Source organism: Mus pahari, chromosome 2 (genome assembly GCF_900095145.1).
Source record: "Mus pahari chromosome 2, PAHARI_EIJ_v1.1, whole genome shotgun sequence".
Taxonomy (NCBI): domain Eukaryota; kingdom Metazoa; phylum Chordata; class Mammalia; order Rodentia; family Muridae; genus Mus; species Mus pahari.
The window spans coordinates 36,969,940-36,988,777 of NC_034591.1; positions in this window are offsets into that span (position 1 = coordinate 36,969,940).

Below are 18,838 nucleotides of genomic sequence, written 5' to 3' on the forward strand. Positions count from 1 at the left end.
TGTGTAGCCCTGGCTGTCCTGGAACTCACTCTGTAGACCAGGCTGGCCTCGAACTCAGAAATCTGCCTGCCTCTGCCTCCCAAGTGCTGGTATTAAAGGCGTGCGCCACCACGCCCGGCTAATAAAGTTTTATTAGAACACAGTTTGCACACATAGGTACATAGTCTCTGCCTATGCTTTTTTGGTGCAAGTGTTCCTAATTTGGCAGGAAACTATAAAGATATGAAACTTGAATGCTGACTGTAAGACCCTTTACAGAAAAATAAAAATACTGTTAAATGATTTAGAGAACAAATTTAGAATGTTTGACAATCAAAATAGAAAGAATGCAAGAAGACGTGGAAGTTTAGTTCACAGTGACTTTCAATAATCATGTTGCATCAGAATTTCTTTTATTTTCAATTATTTATTTGATAGGCAAGGATGCAATACCAAAAATGCAGTGAGTTGGCACCTAACACAGTTGATGCTTAGACTTGAATTTAAAATATGATATTCAATATCTCTAGACTGCTGTTGGAAATTGGAAAGAATTATTAATAGAAAACAATAAACAATTATACTCAAAACTACAGTTTTGCTTATAGTCATTGTACCCGTCGACATTTTATGGAAAATAATTTTTTCAGAACTCTTTCAAGTTTTAAACGCATTTAGTCATTCCTCTGTGTCACTTCATAAATTTGAAAGCAAAAAAGGATATTGCACCTTATAGTTCATTTTCTGCTTTTCATACATACATTATAAATAAGTGCATGATTATATGAGCAATTATATCTTATATTTGTAAAACATAGAATTAGAAATTAACTCATTAAAAACTACTTGTACTAACTCTGTCAATGATGACTTTGAGCCTGTGTTGTCAGACAAGTTGCCTTTACAAACCCAGGTAAAAAGGCACATAAAGAATGGGATATTGAATTTTTTTTATAAGACAAGCTTTTCTATAGTTATTTCATTTTCTGCTTTTCAGAATTCTTGCATTAAATGAGAACTCTCAGCCGGTAGCTCCTGCATTTGCCTGTTTCTGGTGTTAATTATCTTTTGTTTGCCCTTGATAATCCCGAGGTTGGTATGCAGATGATATGAAGGCTGCAGAATCATTCCAGAGTGTAAAAAACAATGGCGTTGTCAACTCTGCATCACAACACTTTATAAATTATGAATGTCATCCACATTAAGGAGAGTGGTAGACTTTTAAAATTACTTCCATGAATAGATTAAATTACAAGTATTATTACATTTCATTTTATTAAGTGCATCTTAGTAGTTATTAGAGCAAATGAACATGTTCTCTCAATTACATAATAACATTAGAACTAAAAATTATGCATCAACACTCTCAGATGCATAATGGTGCATTGTATATTAATCACTCTAAACAATATTTTTGAGTTTACATAAAGGCAATTATTACCTATTGAACAATAACATTACTTTATTGGTTTATTAAAATTCAGTTTAAGAACTACCTCTTTTACAAAAAGCTCTAGGTATTTTCAGTTATTTTATTTAGAAGTATGTAAGTAATCCAGTTTGCTTGTATTTAGTGGTGTTTCTCTTACTATAAGAGTATATGCATGAAAAGGAAGTAGATCACATAGAATATCTAAAATTGTCTTTTCTCATTTCAATAAAAATATCACTAAAATGTACTTACCTGATTTGACAGCTGTAATTCAATATTTGATAATAGCAAGTTGTCTACATGTGTGTTACTGTTAACAGAATTGGAGCGCATTGTTAGAAGTCATAAATATGGCTACAAACTACCTAGGTTTATAGGGTCAATTTTAAAGTACTCTTCCTTGTTTACCTTGATATTTAGATGAAATTTTTCAATAGAAATGTTGCAAGTCACCTTCAGTAGTCTAAAGTCAAATTTAATTCTGTTTATTTTACACGAATGAATGGCTTGATTGATACTTTTAAAAGTGATTATTGTGTATTAAATTTAAATTCTATTTTAATGTTCCGAATCAAGATTTTTCTTATGCACAAGGATTTCAGTATTAGAATATTATTCACATAATTAAAGCTTTAAAATTTGTATTAATAATTGAACACATTTTCACTGGTCTACAAATACTGCTTACATCTTTACTTTCTTTAGAATATACTATTAATTTTGAAAAGGTGTAAACTTTACAATTTTTAACATGAATGCTGTTGATAGCATACGACAGCAATAATTTAATTGACTTGAACTTAGGAATCTAAACTTTAAATTTAGCAAAGACAAGTGATTGATAATTATTTCACGCAGCGAACATAACAAAACAAAATATGATTTAAGGAAAAAATTCTTAGCTACTAGTAAATAATAAAATTATGTTATTTTCTTATAATCCCACATGTAAGATTTCCAAAGGAACAGTTGACAGTTACCAGTTACATAAACTCCAGAAAGATGCAGGAGAATGGCATATAGCCTTCTACAGCAGGCTTCTTTCTTCGTCAATGTCTCTGTTCATGACACTGGAAGCCAGGAATGGGCAAAGCCCAGATCAAGAAATAGTTTGAGAACACATCAACAACATCGGTAGATGCTTACTTCTTTTGTAAGAAATAAAAGTCAAAGTGACTCAGCCTGCCATGGACTTAAGTTATCACTTCAGGTGTTTTTAGACCTTTCTGAATCTATTACCAGAGGCTCCTCTTCTGCACACAATGGGATTGCAAGTTGTCTTCTAATGATCCCAAATCTCTGTGTGCTGCCTGAAGAGGGAATTTCAGCTGGGAATTTCTTAGCAGTCTCTGTCCAGAAATCTACGTTAGCTAGTTTTCAGTGTTTCTTATTCTACTCCTAGATCATGAGTTTGGGTTTTCATTTTTATTGAACACTGAATTCTTCTGTAAAGAACTGATTTCTCTGTTAAGGATTTGAAAAACAAATACTATGGGACTCCTAGTTAAGTACTATGCTACAAAATTAAGCAAAATACTGAAACTTTTAAATAATGAAAAAAGAGAATTTGATTCAGTGTCCTTTAAACATCCTCTCTCTGTGTTTGTTTGTCTCTGTCTCTGTCTGCCTTTTATCTCTGTCTCTGTCTCTGCCTCTCCCCTTCCCACTTCTTCACTCCCTCCCTCCCTCCAGCCCTCCCTGTGTGTGTCTCCAACCCCTTCTCCCCTCTCTCAGTGTATATGTGTGTGTTTAAAATCAGTGATTATGAGAGCAAGTAAGTAACATGTAAAAGCTTATGCAGCAGTCTGCAATCTGTCTTTCCTGCTTCATTGGGAAATTTTTGCAGGGAAATGAGAACTAGATATAATCCACTAAAATTCCACTCCGCATCTCTCGATCAATAGAGATAAATCTAGTTTTGTTGTTAAATCGATTTTTCTCTCTATGAGGATGTATTGTCTTAAGCATAACTGTTTCCGTGAAGATTGTTACGGTGATTAGGAAATGTAAACATGAGGAGACATCGCAGGTCCTTGGCACTGCCTCCTTTCCCAGTTAATGTGTTAGAAAAGGTGGCAATGATTTATATCAATTTGACAATTATATTTCCCTGAAAGAATTTCAGCATAGTTTATTTCCTTTCACCAATAAGCAGCATCTGAGTTTGTTTTAACTTATAAAACAGAATGCCCACATAAATATGTACTAATGCATACTCTTACTCTCTTCTGGCTTTTATCACTGTCCAAGACTCTTTGGCATAGACCCATTTAAATGTATCTCTTTAATCTATCTCTACATATGAATATTTTTATATTAATATACCTTTATCTATATGTAGATAAAGAGACACACAAAAGTAGTTACACTGAAAATGAATCAGAAAGTTAAACTTAAAATGTGCTTTGGAGTTATTCCTCACCCCGGATTTAAGGACTATGTGAGTATGATAACATTTGCGGGTTTTACTAAATAGACATTTAAAAGCATCTTGCAAGTAATTACAGAACAACACTGAGTCATTGAGGAAAATAAACCCAAAGAGAGTGAAAAACCCAAATGTTATTATTTTTAAAATAATTGAAGCAAAAATACCAGAGTAAATGAGTTTAACAAAATAGCCAATATAATGATAATATACTGACATAAAACAAATAATAGTGCATACAAAAGAGATCTTATTGAATTCACAGTTTCTCTATAGTTTATCACTGATGAGTCTTCTAAAATGAACAGATGTTACTTTAATACATATTTTGAAATTGTACTTTACTTATAATTTTTAAACTATGGAATGAAATGATTTTAATAATTCTCTTTTTTTTTAATTTCTAAATGATAAAACTGTTTAATGGCATATAAAATGTAAACATAAAATTTAATGTGAAGTTTTTTTTAGGTAGATAACAGTCTAATTGGCATAACTATCATAATCATATTTAGAGGTAAAAACCACTTTTTTTCTATAACAAAATAAAGTTATTTTAAGGTAGTTTTAAATATTTTGGCAAGAAAGCAAATCTATTACTTCCTTCTAATTGTATAGATTTTCTACAAAATAGAAACAAAACATTTAATTAAGCAATTCATGGGTACAGCATTTTGAATTTTAGTGATTTTGGTTTTTGAGAAATAAAAATTCTGAACTAAATTACAGCATAACTTCTGAAAATACAAAAATAAAAACTCAATATGCAAATATTTGTTAACAACTATTTTTTTTAATGTATCAAGGAAATTCTAGTCCATAATATGCTGTGTATTTTCTTATGATAAATGGTGTGTGTGTGTATGTGTGTGCGTGTGTGTGTGTGTGTGTGTGTGTGTGTGTGTGTATGTGTGTGTGTACCATAAGTTATTTTACCAACGAATTTTGCCTTTTCAATAATTGTTTGAGTTAAGCGACCAAGTAATCATGGTTTTTTATCTCATATATACCCACAAATTTCCCATAAAGTCCTTCAATATTGAGATTTTGAGAGTTTTCAAGTTTAACCACATATTTAAAATTTGAATCAGTTTTCCTGTCCCTGAGCTAATGATGCATAAAACACAGAAACTAAATGAAATAACAGTACTTGTTACTTTAAAACAGAAAAGAGGGTCTAACTTAAAGAAGCAAAGATGACAGGTGCTCAGGAGAGGTTTGGCTACAGGAGCTGCACACGGCATGGTGGCACCATTGAAATGTATGCAATGTCCTTCTCTGCTGGATTTGATATACTTTCTTGACCTGACCCCAGTAGGATGTGTAGAGGCTGCAAGGTTAACTCTTTCCCTGGTTTCCCTGTAAGGAATATAAATGAAATAGAAATGATTCGGTTTTGTTTAGAAATGAACCCTCATTGGTGTGTAGAAAGCATATTGGTGTGAAACTGGTGTGCATATACAAAAAGAAGTTTGACCCAGCCTTGGAGAGCCTACATGCTACCTGTGGTTATTACTCGTATTATGTCTATAAATACTTTATTGGGATCTCAACAAATAAAAAAATAAAGTTAACCCTTTAAAAAGGCGCCGGATGATTTGTTAGACATTCACACGCTAGTGAGTTACTTCTTCTCATGGAATTTCGATAAGGCCAGAAGATATGCTTTGAGGTCACAGGCCACAAGTAACCTTATACATATTAACCATTCTGCTACATATCTGCGCGCCCTGCTTCCAGCACTCTCAGGAACGCGAAACCTTCTGTCATGCTTGTCTCTACTGACTTTGATTCTACTGAGGTTTAGTGGAATTATAAACACATATGAAAATATGCAGAATCCATTTTCCTTTTGAAGTGATTATAATGTGATGTTTCTGCACTGCCAGCATTCATAATACAGCAAATGCGACGTTGCGCTGAGTATGACACCCGCCATAATCTTATTAACATGTAAGCAGCATAAGACAAAACACTCGTGGTAGTACCTGTGCGACTGAAAGGCACGGAACAAATAGATTTATTGATGTAAACTTTTACAACCTTTGGCAAAACACATGTGCCATCGAGTTCAGAATTCCATGCGGTTTGCAGACATGGGTTTGTCAAATAAAGGATTTTAGAAGTTGTTAAGCTCTGCCTTACAAATAAAACAGTAATGGCTAAAGTAAGTGTAGTTTTTAAAAATCGATTGATCATTTTGAATACCCAAAGAAGATGAATGACAGTGAGCAACATTTACCTGACACCCCTGAATATTTCACAGAGACAAGTTGATATGAGTTTGTATAAATACTAATATTAAGCAGAATTAGCTTTGGAAAAAATAAAGAAATTGTACTGAGGTGAAAATTGTCACTGTCAGGAGAAATGAAGTTATATCAGAGAACAAGTGACATACAATTTTCTCTAGAGTGTTTTTAATAAAAATAGCTTTTCTTTGAATATTTTGAAGTCAGACATGAGAGGCAATCTGGGCGTTTGTCAGAGTTTGAGAGTGTGAAAAATTGCTGCCTTAAATCATTTAAGCTGAAAAGCAACTTCTTCCCGCTGAGATAATTTCACATTGACTCACCGTGCAAGCCCTTCAGGCATTCCCAGCTCAGAGCAGAAGTTTTCAAGGTAAAAACATAGAGTGAGAACACGGGAGAAGCTGGGACAAGGATCAGCAGCAACTCCAGGCGTTCAGGCACATCTGACTTTGATTAATTAGAGAGCTACTTTTCTATTTGCACATGGACTGCCTGATGGAAAGGTGGGGTGGACCGAGATACACAAACTCCGAGTCGGCTCTCTTAGCTATCAGCAGGTTCTGACATCTTTTACGGAGCTTGCAGAATCTCAGCTTACAAGGACTAAATTGCTGAAGCACACTTTTAATTTATTCATTTTTCCTAATGCAGAGAAATTATCTGAGCTGCAATAGATTTGATTTTCAACCGTGAATAAATCAGTTCCTGTAAATGTTTAGGTTAGGTGAACAGACGACTATCTTTGCTGCATAATGTAGCATGAGTTATTTCCATTTGGAGGGAGGACTTTTTGGTACAACTAGTCATTCTTCATTCTCAACAGGATCTTTTCCTCATGTTTATTTGGAAAAAGACTTTATATTGAAAGTATCTTTTTAAATTCGTCAATTTTACATCTAATACTGGTAACTTTCTTCAATAAATGTTTAAATCTGAAAGATGTTTCATCTCCCAGTAGTTTATTGAAAATTAATATACAGGAAATGTACTTAACTAAAGAACTTTAAATTCCAAATATTAAAAATACATTTACTATAAGCTTACACTATTTTAAATGGTGATCTTACACTTGAAAAGGATGCAAATGCATTGTTTGAGAAACTGTATATATTTGATAATATGTGGCTTTGAGATATATAGATGCATCTTTAATGCATAGCTTTATTTTCAGTTTTATTTCAGAAAAGACATTCTTAAAAGCCAAACTTTTATTTCCTTTAAGATCAATTTTTAAATGTTAATTTTCTTTAATGAAATAAATGCATTTATTCATTTTATTTTATGACGGAAATTCTCCTGGGTCTTGCATTTTGTTTGCTTAGAATCTAAAGCATATCAAAATTGCTTACTTCTTATGTTTCAGCTCCAAAATAACTCTGACAGGGTGTGTGACAATTTCCAGCAGATCCCCGGTGATCTTGTCTCCACCACAGACCTTTAGGCTCAGAAGAGTTAAACTTCAAACTGATCCTGATAGACATTTTCCCTACTCCTGGTTTGGTGACATAAGAAACGAACACAGGCTTGGTATCAATCATGTCCAAGGTAGATTCTGTGAAAGTCTTGCTGTGCACCAGTCAAGCCACAGAGCCCTTAATGAAATAATAGGATCCTTAGTTATTATCATAATTTTTCGAGAAATCCTCACATCAGACATTGTCCCCTGCCTCTGTCAATCACACACTGCAATTAACTTATTAAATCGCACTTGTGTCAGATTTTTCTACTAGAGGGGAGAGACGAGAAAGTTCTTGAAAACAGACTCTTGCTCCACATCCTTCAGACACTTCTGAATCAGGGAATATGTGATCTGCCTTTCCCTTTTTGAGTGAATTATATATATATTTTTCACTTTTGACTTAAATTGCAGATTTAAAAAAAAGCTTACTTCAGTGAACTGGATATATTTCAACCCCCTTGGCACCTTCCTCCATCCCACAGGGGAAATAGCAATTAACATGATGATTAAGATATGCCTAATGTATTAGCAGTGCAATTCAATCCGTTCAATACGAGTTTTTCTTGACAGTATCTGTAAGTCACAAAGATGAGTCAAATATAATTCTTTCCTCTGAGTAGCATCCCACTTAATGGTAGAATAAGAAAATAAGAATTAAAAAAAAAAATAAAATGTCAAAGAGTGGCAAGAGTAATGTTTTAAAGGAGAACAAATTATTAGTTAGTTAACCCATTTAATAAAAAGTTATTGACTAGCTGGCATATATCAAATATCTATGATGATCCTGACCTCAAACAGCTCATAGCTTAGTGCTAGAGACGCACATAAACAAATGAACGCAGGATAATTAATCAGCGGCATAGTATAAGCTGACCTGAGCCTTGAGGTGTAACAGCAAGCACCCCCCTCAAAAGAAAGAAAGAAGAAAGAAAAAAAGAAAGAAAGAAAGAAAGAAAGAAAGAAAGAAAGAAAGAAAGAAAGAAAGAAAGAAAGAAAGAAAGAAAGAAAGAAAGAAAACACCCTTGAGAACACACAGAAGCAGGAAAACCCTCGTAGTGAGGCCACAGTTCAGAAGGAAGGACTGGACCCTAAAGATCCCAGCAGAAATGATAGCATCAAGCAAAGATGAGCCGGTGACCCTGGAATCACTGTCATATGAGAGTCATCTACTGTCTCTAAGATACAGTTGCAAGGGCTGCACACACTTCACGGGGGCACTGGGAATTTCCAACGAAAAATCTCTCTACCTTGAATGTCACGTACCTCTGAAATACACTCAAGGCAAAATCTTATTTTCGGGAAAGAAAGATAGAATGGCATATGTATTAATTAGAAAATAATTAGTGCTGCAACGTCTAACAGCTGACCAAAAATTTAAACACAGAAGAGTTTGTGGAGAAGGATGATGGCTGCTGGTCTTCCAGGGCTTCTTTTGGTTATAACAGCTATGATGCATTTGGGTGGTTCATCAACATTGAAACAAAATGATACAGGGGGAAGAACTCAACTTTTCATTTAGAAGGAGAAACTTTTTTTTTTCCCCCAACAGATTGTCATTTGACCTTACAGCAGCCAGAACTGAGTCAGTCACGTGCATAAGTTTAATTATGGGAGCCATGTCCTTAACTTTCTCCCATAGTAAATGAGCGGGGACTTGAGGCTGAAGCCTAAGTGAGCCCCATTCCGCACCACCCTTAATGCTGCATGCTCTCAGGAGGCTGTAACTAAAGCTGCTACCGCTCCACCTCTTTCCAGACACATCCCAGACTCCTCTTCCTCTTTATGAGACCCACCTTCTCTAAGTTTCAAACACGTGGTTGCTCCTTTGTTTCAAGAGGTATTTTCTTCTCACCTATACTGTCCCCTGTGCTCTTCTCGGGTAAATGGGGGCTGTTGCACACAGCAATTTGCAGTAGCCAGGAAACTGTCATTGTTATTCATCTTTATAAAAACGAGAAAAATAGCGGGCTGTGTGACCACAATTGTACAACTCCTTGCCTTTCCGTGTGCTGATTCTCAGGCTGTGCTAGAAGAGGGGAAAAGACAAATAAACGCAGCTTCATTTTTTTTTTTTTTTTTTTTTTTTTTTTTTTTTTTTTTTTTTTTTTTTTTTTTTTTTTTTGGTTACTTCTCTCTTTTTCAATTAGTGTTAGACACATGACCCAGTTCTGGTTGATGCAAGGTTAAGTGGAAGTCTGTTGGGAAAGTCTTCTCTTAGTATATAGAAAAGTTAAGCCCCTCAGGAGAAAGTCCTTCCCCTTACAGCTTCTTCTCATTTAGATTTTATTCTTAAATGCATAGTAGGCCTGATGACTTGAACATGAAGGAGGCCTTCCCTGCCCATCAAATGAAGGAACATTCACATCCTGTTATTAACCAGTGAAATGCCAATAATGATGGCATCTATGTCAGGCATGGCATAAAGATTAAAGGAGGTGACAAATGGGAAATGCCATGCACAGATCCAGGAGGATGTCATTGCTTGACAAGTCTTAGGCTTTTAAAAATAAGTCATACCTCTATTATGAAAGTAAATGCTCTAACATTCCAATTATATGGTAAAACCAGAACTTAGAAATTCTTTCTGCCAAGTCAAACATTGTGGAAGTTGCAAGTTACTAATTCAATATTTATGTCCTTTTGTCTTTCCTTTAAAATAATCTAAGTTCTCCAAAAGCTTTTTTTTTTTTCTGGCAGCCTTGGTCAAACACTTGTAATTTATCACAAAGGATCTCTGTTTATAGCTTGTTATTGTATTACTATTTCTTTCTGTCTACGTTGGGACCGATTTGACTATATTAGGACAGAAATTTCATGACCACAATAAGAGAAATGAGGCAAAAAAGGAACATTATAAGCAGTGAAATTTGCGTGGTTTTAAAACAATAAATTGAAGTAAAAGGTTCTTTTCACCATGGATAGAGAGGATATAAACCAAAAAGAAATATACCGTTAGTGTCTAGAAGAGTGAACCATCAGTTATATGGAGATTACTTATGAAGTGTAAGTGACTCAGAGGTATTGTGGTAACTAGCTGATAGCTGCATCGCCAGTAAGTTTTTGCCTCTTACACAGTTATAACTGAAAACTTAGAGAGAGTAAAGTCCTCATTAGACTCTCCTGAACATCCACTAAAGGTCTTGTGAATCTTGGGCTTCTCCTCTCTCTAGGATTAAATGCTGAGAAACCTCATGACTTCATATGGCCGAGGAGGGATACACCCAGCAGGAGAGTTCCCCCTTCTACTCCTTATCATATATAGAAAATAATACTATTTCAAAAACACATCCTGGTCCTCTGGTCTTTCACTCCTCCCACTTACCTTTGCAGTGATGTCCTTTGAGCCTTAGGTATAAGGGTTGTGTTGTAGATCTATTCTATGGTGCTGGGCACCACAGGGTAAGTTGTTCTCTAAGAATTTATATTTTTAGAAGTTGTGTCTTTCTGTAGTGGGCTTCATCTACTAAAAAAAAAAATGCTTTTTTGATAAAGGATGAGAGTTAGAAATGATACTGGTTTAGAAAACTGACCTCTAGATTCTGGATAGACTTGATGATACCAGGATACATTATGGGTTATCAGCTGCATACATCAAACCCAGTGAGAATAATGCCTCTTACTGCTTCCAGGGTATCTGGGACTTGACTGAACTTAGGTGGCAAGGGGCTGAAGAAAGCACATCACACAGACATGTGTGAAGAAAAACTGGTATTAAGAGGGATGGGACGTGTTTGATGAAGCATACAGATCCAACTACACAATCACTTCAGGACTCGGCATGACTATTATATACAGAGAAAGAAGAGAGGGTAGGTAGTTTTAGAAGGCATCTGGGAGGCTCCCCGTAGTCAGTGCAGGTGACTGTATCCTAGGTGCCTAACACTGAGGACATGGAACCTGAAGAGGCCAACTCCAGAGGAGGGATAAAGGCACCAACGAACCCACAAAACTTTCGACCCCCAATTTTTCCTGTCTAAAGGAATTGTAGGTCCTGAGAGGGATGGAAACCCCATAGGAGGACCCACAGAGTCAACCAACCTAGACCTCTGGGAGCTCTCAGAGACTGAACCACCAACCAAAGAACACAGGTAGACTTGAGTGATGACTTCGGCACATGTACAGACATGCAACATCAGTCTCCATGTGGACACCCCAACAACTGGAGCTGTGGCCTGACTGTAGCATTCATACTCAGACCAGCAAAGACTTTGCCGTTTTTCTGAGCCTGACCTGGGCTGGTGGTTTGTCATTTTCCCATGGGTCTTAAGAACTGATCCTTGATGTGGCTGTGCCTGTGTCAGCTATATGCATAGTGGCTCAGAAATCCACCTCCTCTCCACTCCTGGCTGCCTGGGCCCCCACACTCACTGGAGCTTGAAGCAGATATTGCTGGCTTTAATATGGCTGCAATCTAAAATATAGCAGTGCTCTTCCATCTGATGACACTGCAGGCAACCTTCTCTGAGGCGGGATACATGGATGGTTAATCTTCTGGTCTGGAATAATCATCACTTTTCTTTTTTAAAAAATTTAAATTTTTTTAATTATTATATTGATTTAATCATCATTTCTCTTGCATGACACTGGAAAGGGTATTTTCTCTCAGTCTCCTGTTTTATCTTTATAATTAGATTTATTTCCTGCTTCTTACTGTGTCATTATTTGTTTATGTTAAATTGGGTAGCATCAATAATTACAATTGACTTACATATTCAAAGTACTCTACCAGTCTTTGAAGAACAGCTACCAAAACATTTCAGATGCATTCTAATTATCATTATTACCTTGTATTATTACTATACTATACCATATTGTTTGCAATAGCATGATATTGAGTTGGATTGTTTATATTTTTGTTAGTGAATGTGTGAAATTGAATCTTTTCTCTGAGTCTGTCTTTGATATCTCACCAACTAATGGAATGTTGTCACATTCTTTCATCTTTCTTTTCCTTTACCTTTTACCTTAAATACCACCCCACATCTTACCCCAATGGAGTATCTAGAAATACTGGCAATTGATGGCTGCTTGGGGAGGCAGAGTCAGAGTTTTACAGGGATGTAGGCTCTGAGAAGATACCCATGTACTTAATGGACTAAGCATTTAAAAAATGAGAGGGAGATTGAAAGTGTATAAGAAAGAAACAGAGAGAGAGAAGAGAGAGAGAGACAGACAGACAGAGAAGAGAGACAGACAGACACACAGAGAGACAGAGACATACAGAGAAGAGAGGGGGAGGAGTATGGAGAGGGAGAGAGAAAGGACATCAATTCACGGGACAGGGAAGGGAAAATACTGGAATACTGGGATATAGGAATCAGAGGGGAGGGAATGGAGGTTGATGTGGAAAGCAGAAGAAGCCTTAAATGAATGTATACTGTTGACAAGGCCACGATCATACCAAGAACCCCTCTGCCTCAGACCCACGGGAACGGCAAAGCCTTCAAGGTGTCAGTCTTTTCTTTCTTTAGTAGAAAGTCTACATTTAACTTTCAAAGTTTTTTCTCTTATAAGCAAAGGCATAATGAAATATTGATTGAAGTACGCTGAGTGAAGAAGTTAGTCATCAGTTGTTCGCTCTTACAGATGCCATGAAAGTTTTGGTCACTTTTTCTATATTTACATTAGTTTATGCCAAAGTGTTCAATGAGCTCATGATGGTAAATGCTTTCATAAATTTCATGTTTTTTTCTAAGTATTTTTCCTTCCCAAATATTTGACATTGTTACACATTTTTATATGTTCTCTTAGCCCTCTAATTTGTCTTCTCTAATTAATTATAATCACAGTTAATTACTTACTTGGGCTCTGTCCTCCTGCAGGATTATAAAATCCCCTATCTCCTCCACCAAAGTCCCTAGCTGCTAGAAGAAAGCCAGGCTAATCAAGGTGCAATGTCAATATTCCTTAGAACTAGTTTTCCAATAAACAATGGAACAAAGGCCCTGCTTTCTGTTGAGAGCAGTTTTGGACAATATCACATGTATTACACATATATATGCTTAGTACTTTATGGAAAAGTAATTCATATTTCTATATTCAGTTTCTTTAGGAAAAGAAAAGTTTAGTCTGATTCAAGAAACTTCATAGATAAAAAAATACAAGCAATTCTTTGGGGGAGTGGCTTTAAAGATTCCCTTTTTAAAGTACTTTATAGGTTGGCTTATGTTACCCTTATGTGAGATGAACTGCACCAAGTTTTTCATTATATTTCAGGGATGAATTAAACGTATTTTAGGGTAGAGATTGAAATATATGATACCTTTCTCCTTCTATCTAAAGATTGGAGAAAGGCTTGAAAAAAAAATGACAAGTAGAGGGAACCGATCAAAGTTTGGCACAGTAAATGAGAATATGAAGAAAGAAGGTTTCAAATTTTGGATTGACTAGAAAGTGGACAGCAATGTAGACGGTGATGAAAGAACTGCCTATAGAATAATGTTAATTGACATGGAAGCCCTGCAAGACCTGTCCTTCCAGAATCTTCCTGATCACTCTTCTGCTGTCCCTTCCTCCTGGATAAGGGACAGGCTCTGTATATGAGCAGATTTTACGCTACAGTCTCAGACAGGGAAGGGAGAGTATTTCACCAACTGTCCCTACTTTGAGCAAGGCAGAGTTTAATCTAGGGAGTGTAGGAGACTGGTTCCAGAGGGCAAAACAAACTTCAGGCAAATAAGCTCTAGCATAGAGGTCAGACTTCTTAGAACCTGGAAGCATTTGGACTACTGGCAGAAAGAGCTTACCTCTGAGCACCTTTCCTTCAGTACAAAGTATTCAACCCTCTGGGGCACCATACATTTAGGATCCATGTTCTGAGCCCCACAATCACCTGTGGTTGAAATTCATAGAAAATCATTCCAGTGTTGATAGAATGAAAGATCTAAAGGGACTGTCAGGTGAATAGTGTGACGAACAAAACAGAATGAAAAGATTGTTTGTGATTTCTAAGTGTGCTTTTTCAGAGGGAGGACTCAGGCCTCTTTTCCCTGCTTGTCTCCATCCTGCTGATTCAAATGAGTCTTTTAGAGAGGCCCCGGACAGGAGCAGAGGCCACATGGAGAAATGAGGGAACGGAAGCAAGAACTGAAGATACAGTCTACTCTAAAATAGGATTCTGAACCCCTGAGTATTTCATAAGTATGCCTCCAAATACCCCGGGCAACCACTTTCTAGACTTACTTCCTGAAAAAGTGAAATGAACAGCTTTTCATAGGGCCATTGTTATATTCGATTTCTTGAGCTGAGAGACAACTAGTCAAAAATGACTGATTCAACAAATCTTACCCAGTCAAATAATGTGCTGAGAAAAATGGGTCTAAAATGACAAAGGAGCAACTATGGCCCCTTTCTTGTTGTCTCTGCATTATTCCACACTTGTATATGTAAGTGTCTTACTGTACATTGCAAATCCTCTGTCCCTCCAATGACAGAAGGAAAAAAAAAATACACTTTATGACCAGCATATCAAGACATCTTAACCTAATAGTCACAATAAACTTTATTTATTTTGATTTGTTTTGCATTTTTATTATATACATCCCCATCCTTAATTATTTTCCATTTCCATTGTTATTAACCTTTACTCACCTTGTGTGTGGGAAGATCGGGAAATAAATATTTTGATGATGACCTGATGTATCAAGTTAAATGAGGAGACTCCCTTTCTCATTTAGAGAGCCTTCCTTAAGGGTAAGAGCCAGACTATACAGAGGTGATCCCTGAAGGACAGAAAAGAAATCTTTTCATTATCTAGTGGAATGAATTTTAGAGTAAATGAATAAAATGTTTATGTACTAATTACTAAGCATTAATTATAAGTTAAACTCCTTGTGTTAGAATGACATTTTTTTAAAAAATGACCTCATACAGTAAAATGAAATTTATAATTTTTTAAACTTGTTTATGTTTATGTGGATATGTGGGTGTCTATAAGGGCCAAACTGTAGCATGTAATTTCTTGGAGCTGGAGTTACATGTGGCTGTGAGCCTCTTGTTGTAGGTGTTAAGAACTAAAATCTGATTTTGTGTAAAAGCAGCAAATGCTCTTAACCACTGAGCCATTTCTCTAGCTCTATCTCAAGACATTCAGATGTAACCAAGTGTAAAAGTAAAAAAGGACCAACCTGCACAAAAGATGCTGGTGTGCTCAGCCTGCTTTATCAGGACGCTTGAGTGCTCAGAGTGAATAGAGACTCCAGAATCATGTTTAAAGATACATTTCCACATATACACTTATGCTAAACATAATGGAATCAGTTACTGGGAGCTTATATTTATGTACTTCCTTCTATGACTCTCTCTAACACAGGCAAACTGGAAACAAACGTGGAACCTTGTCACTGACTGTCGCACAAGCAGGGACTTACTCATGCTACAACTTTAAATCTCGAATGTCTATCTTTCCTATTTCTTTATCCTCGTCTATCCTTCCCTTCCCTCAGTCCCATTTCTCTCAAGTCAGTAAGAAATTAATCATCCTTGCAGGGGGTGGTGTTCTGAAAATCCTGCTTGATGGCAGAGTGCTGTTCAGCTCTCTCTCTCTCTCTCTCTCTCTCTCTCTCTCTCTCTCTCTTTCTTTTTCTTTTCTTCTTAGTTTCTAAGCCTGCAAAATGGGCTTAAAAATGAAAGGATGTAAACTCCAATGCATTAAGCTCATCTCATCATTCCAGACAAATACATTTCAAACAGGCAATGCATTGTAATCCACATCCCAATCAGAACAAATAAGACAGAAGGCTTCGCGTGCACATGCTAGCGGGACAGTGTGCCCTGCACTCAGTGTGTGTGTGCAGGGGCGGTTACACAGGCCCATTCCTGTTTGTTCGTTTGTTTGTTTGTTTTACCAACTATGCACAAGCTTTGAGCAATGCCTTCTCTTCCACCAAAGAACCTCAAGCCCCTGCTCTGGACACCCAAAGGTAAAAACTTTACCTAACGTTACTTTAAAAGGGTCTAAAAAAGCCTTTCACCTATGGAATTTCAGGTCTTTTAACATTCACGTGGATATTGAACCATATAATCTTTAAAATGGATTGCTCATAATGAGGTGGTATTAGTGTCTAGGAATAGAAGGAACTCAGTTATGTTTGGTTAAATTATGAAAAGGTTGTTAATATTTATGCTGCTATCTTCTTCGAATCCTGGCAGCCATTAATGCCCAAATCTTAAAACTGAGTCTAGGGAAAGCATTGTTTGCAATTTCTCTCTTTTTAAAGAAAAAAATAATAATCTGAGCATTTGGTCTTCAACGAAATTAGAGCATCCTTCAAATTAGAAAATGTGCCTTATTCTTCATCAGCATTTCTGTCTCTAGGAATCTTGTACATATACAAGAAATATTTGTTGGATTTAGTACATAAGGAGATACTGAGATTATAAAATCCTACAGAACATGAACCATTCATATATTTATAATATTTTTGGGTAAGGAAAAAGAATGCAGTCTCGTCTTGATTGAAAGTGTTTGGGGGTGGTGCGCTTTGGCCTTCCAAACTAGTTGCTTCAAACTGGCTTGCTAGAGTATAAAGTAGAGTAAAAAACAAGGGTCAACAACAACAACAACAACAACAACAACAACAACAACAAATCACGGGACTATGTAAGAAGGGACTTAAAACACTTTAACTGATTTTTTTTATTTTAAACAAAGCAGACCCCTCCATACATTGAGCAATTAAAATTCTATTAATATGCAGTAAAGGCATTCCCCCTGGTGAACTTTCTTTCTTAAGTACCATAGCTTAGTCTTTTTGTGGTTGAAACCTAATATGGAGACCATGCAATTTTTAAGCAATTATCTTATTTTTCTCACAGTTTTAGAGTCTCAGAAGAAGATGAAGATGTCTGCTGTCTCAGTGCCTGGAGATGCTCTGTTTTCAAACTGTGTCCTGACTGCTGTTTTCTCTCGGGGTAAGTTCTTTGGAGGAAAAGGATGCCCGATGTTCTCTCATGGAAGATGACAGATGAGCAAATGGGCTGGATTATTTCCACTGAGTCATGATAGCATCTACTCTCTACTCTCTAGGGTCGAGCCTCATGGTCTGAACATTTCCCCCAAGGCCTTGCTTCTCCATACTGTTGCTTTGGGGACTGAATTTGCGACACACAAATTTGGAAGAATACGTGCAGCGCAGAGAACATTTCTCTCTGGCAAAAGTACAGGAGCACGTCCTGTCTTTTCACTCAATAATAGGTGCTCTTGTTCTACAAAGAACCAGCAGGACAAAGGATAACAAAAGGACAATGGGAAAGAAGAAATTAGGCTGAATATAGGACAGGTTTGTGCACACATTTAAGCTAAAAAGCCTTGGATGAAGTGTACAAAGTTACAAGTTAGCAAATTAGCACTCCTACATTATTGCATTCTTATAACATTGAGTAAATAAATATATAGATTGTAGGTGATAAGTAAGGAGTCACATATTTCGTAGTCAAAGAAAAAATTCAAGTAAGCAAGAACAAAATGTGCTCTGACCCCTATGTAAGAACTGGTGCTACACATAAACAGAAGCTTCTGCATTGCATATGGTGATATAGAGATACAGAAATAATTTTTCATGGGTTTGTGTACTAAAGTATATTCCTTACTTGTTCATATTGAGAAAGCCAAGAACTGAAGTATCTAATAGTTATGAGCACATATGTACAAATGCAGCTTTCCATGTGACTGAAAACTGAACTAATTTGAGTAAATTGAATAAAATATCTGTAATAGCACAATGGTATGAAAAAAATAAGTAAGCAAGGAAACAAACAAGAAGGCACAAACTTCGACATAGATGGGTTCCAAACAGGAATTCAGAGTATGAGAAAAACCTTAGGTCATCATTAGTTTAACAAACAAGGTTGCTGATGGCACAGATGAAGATGAAGTATAGTGAATGACTTTGAAAGAAAAATGGGATCATTGTGTAGTCACAAAGCACCTCCTCCTAAATGCCTATCATTACTCTGTGACCTTAAAATCTGTCCTTATGCAGTCTATTGTACCTCCTTCCCAGGACAATGTGCGAATTATAGAGAAATAAAAAACAGCAACTACAGCAGACAATCTTATAAAGTATCCTAGTTAAATGACTTAAGTTAACTTCAGTAGTAATGAGTCATGATGGATGGAAAAATTCATGAGATCAACATCATTATGAGACAGTATCATATGATGGATAAACTTTTCAGAAGTGTTGAAGTCACAGGAAACCCAGAAAATTTAAAAACAAACAAACAAAGAAACAAACAAACAACCCAAAATTCCAACCCAATTCTTCACAGAGTTAGAAAGGGCGATT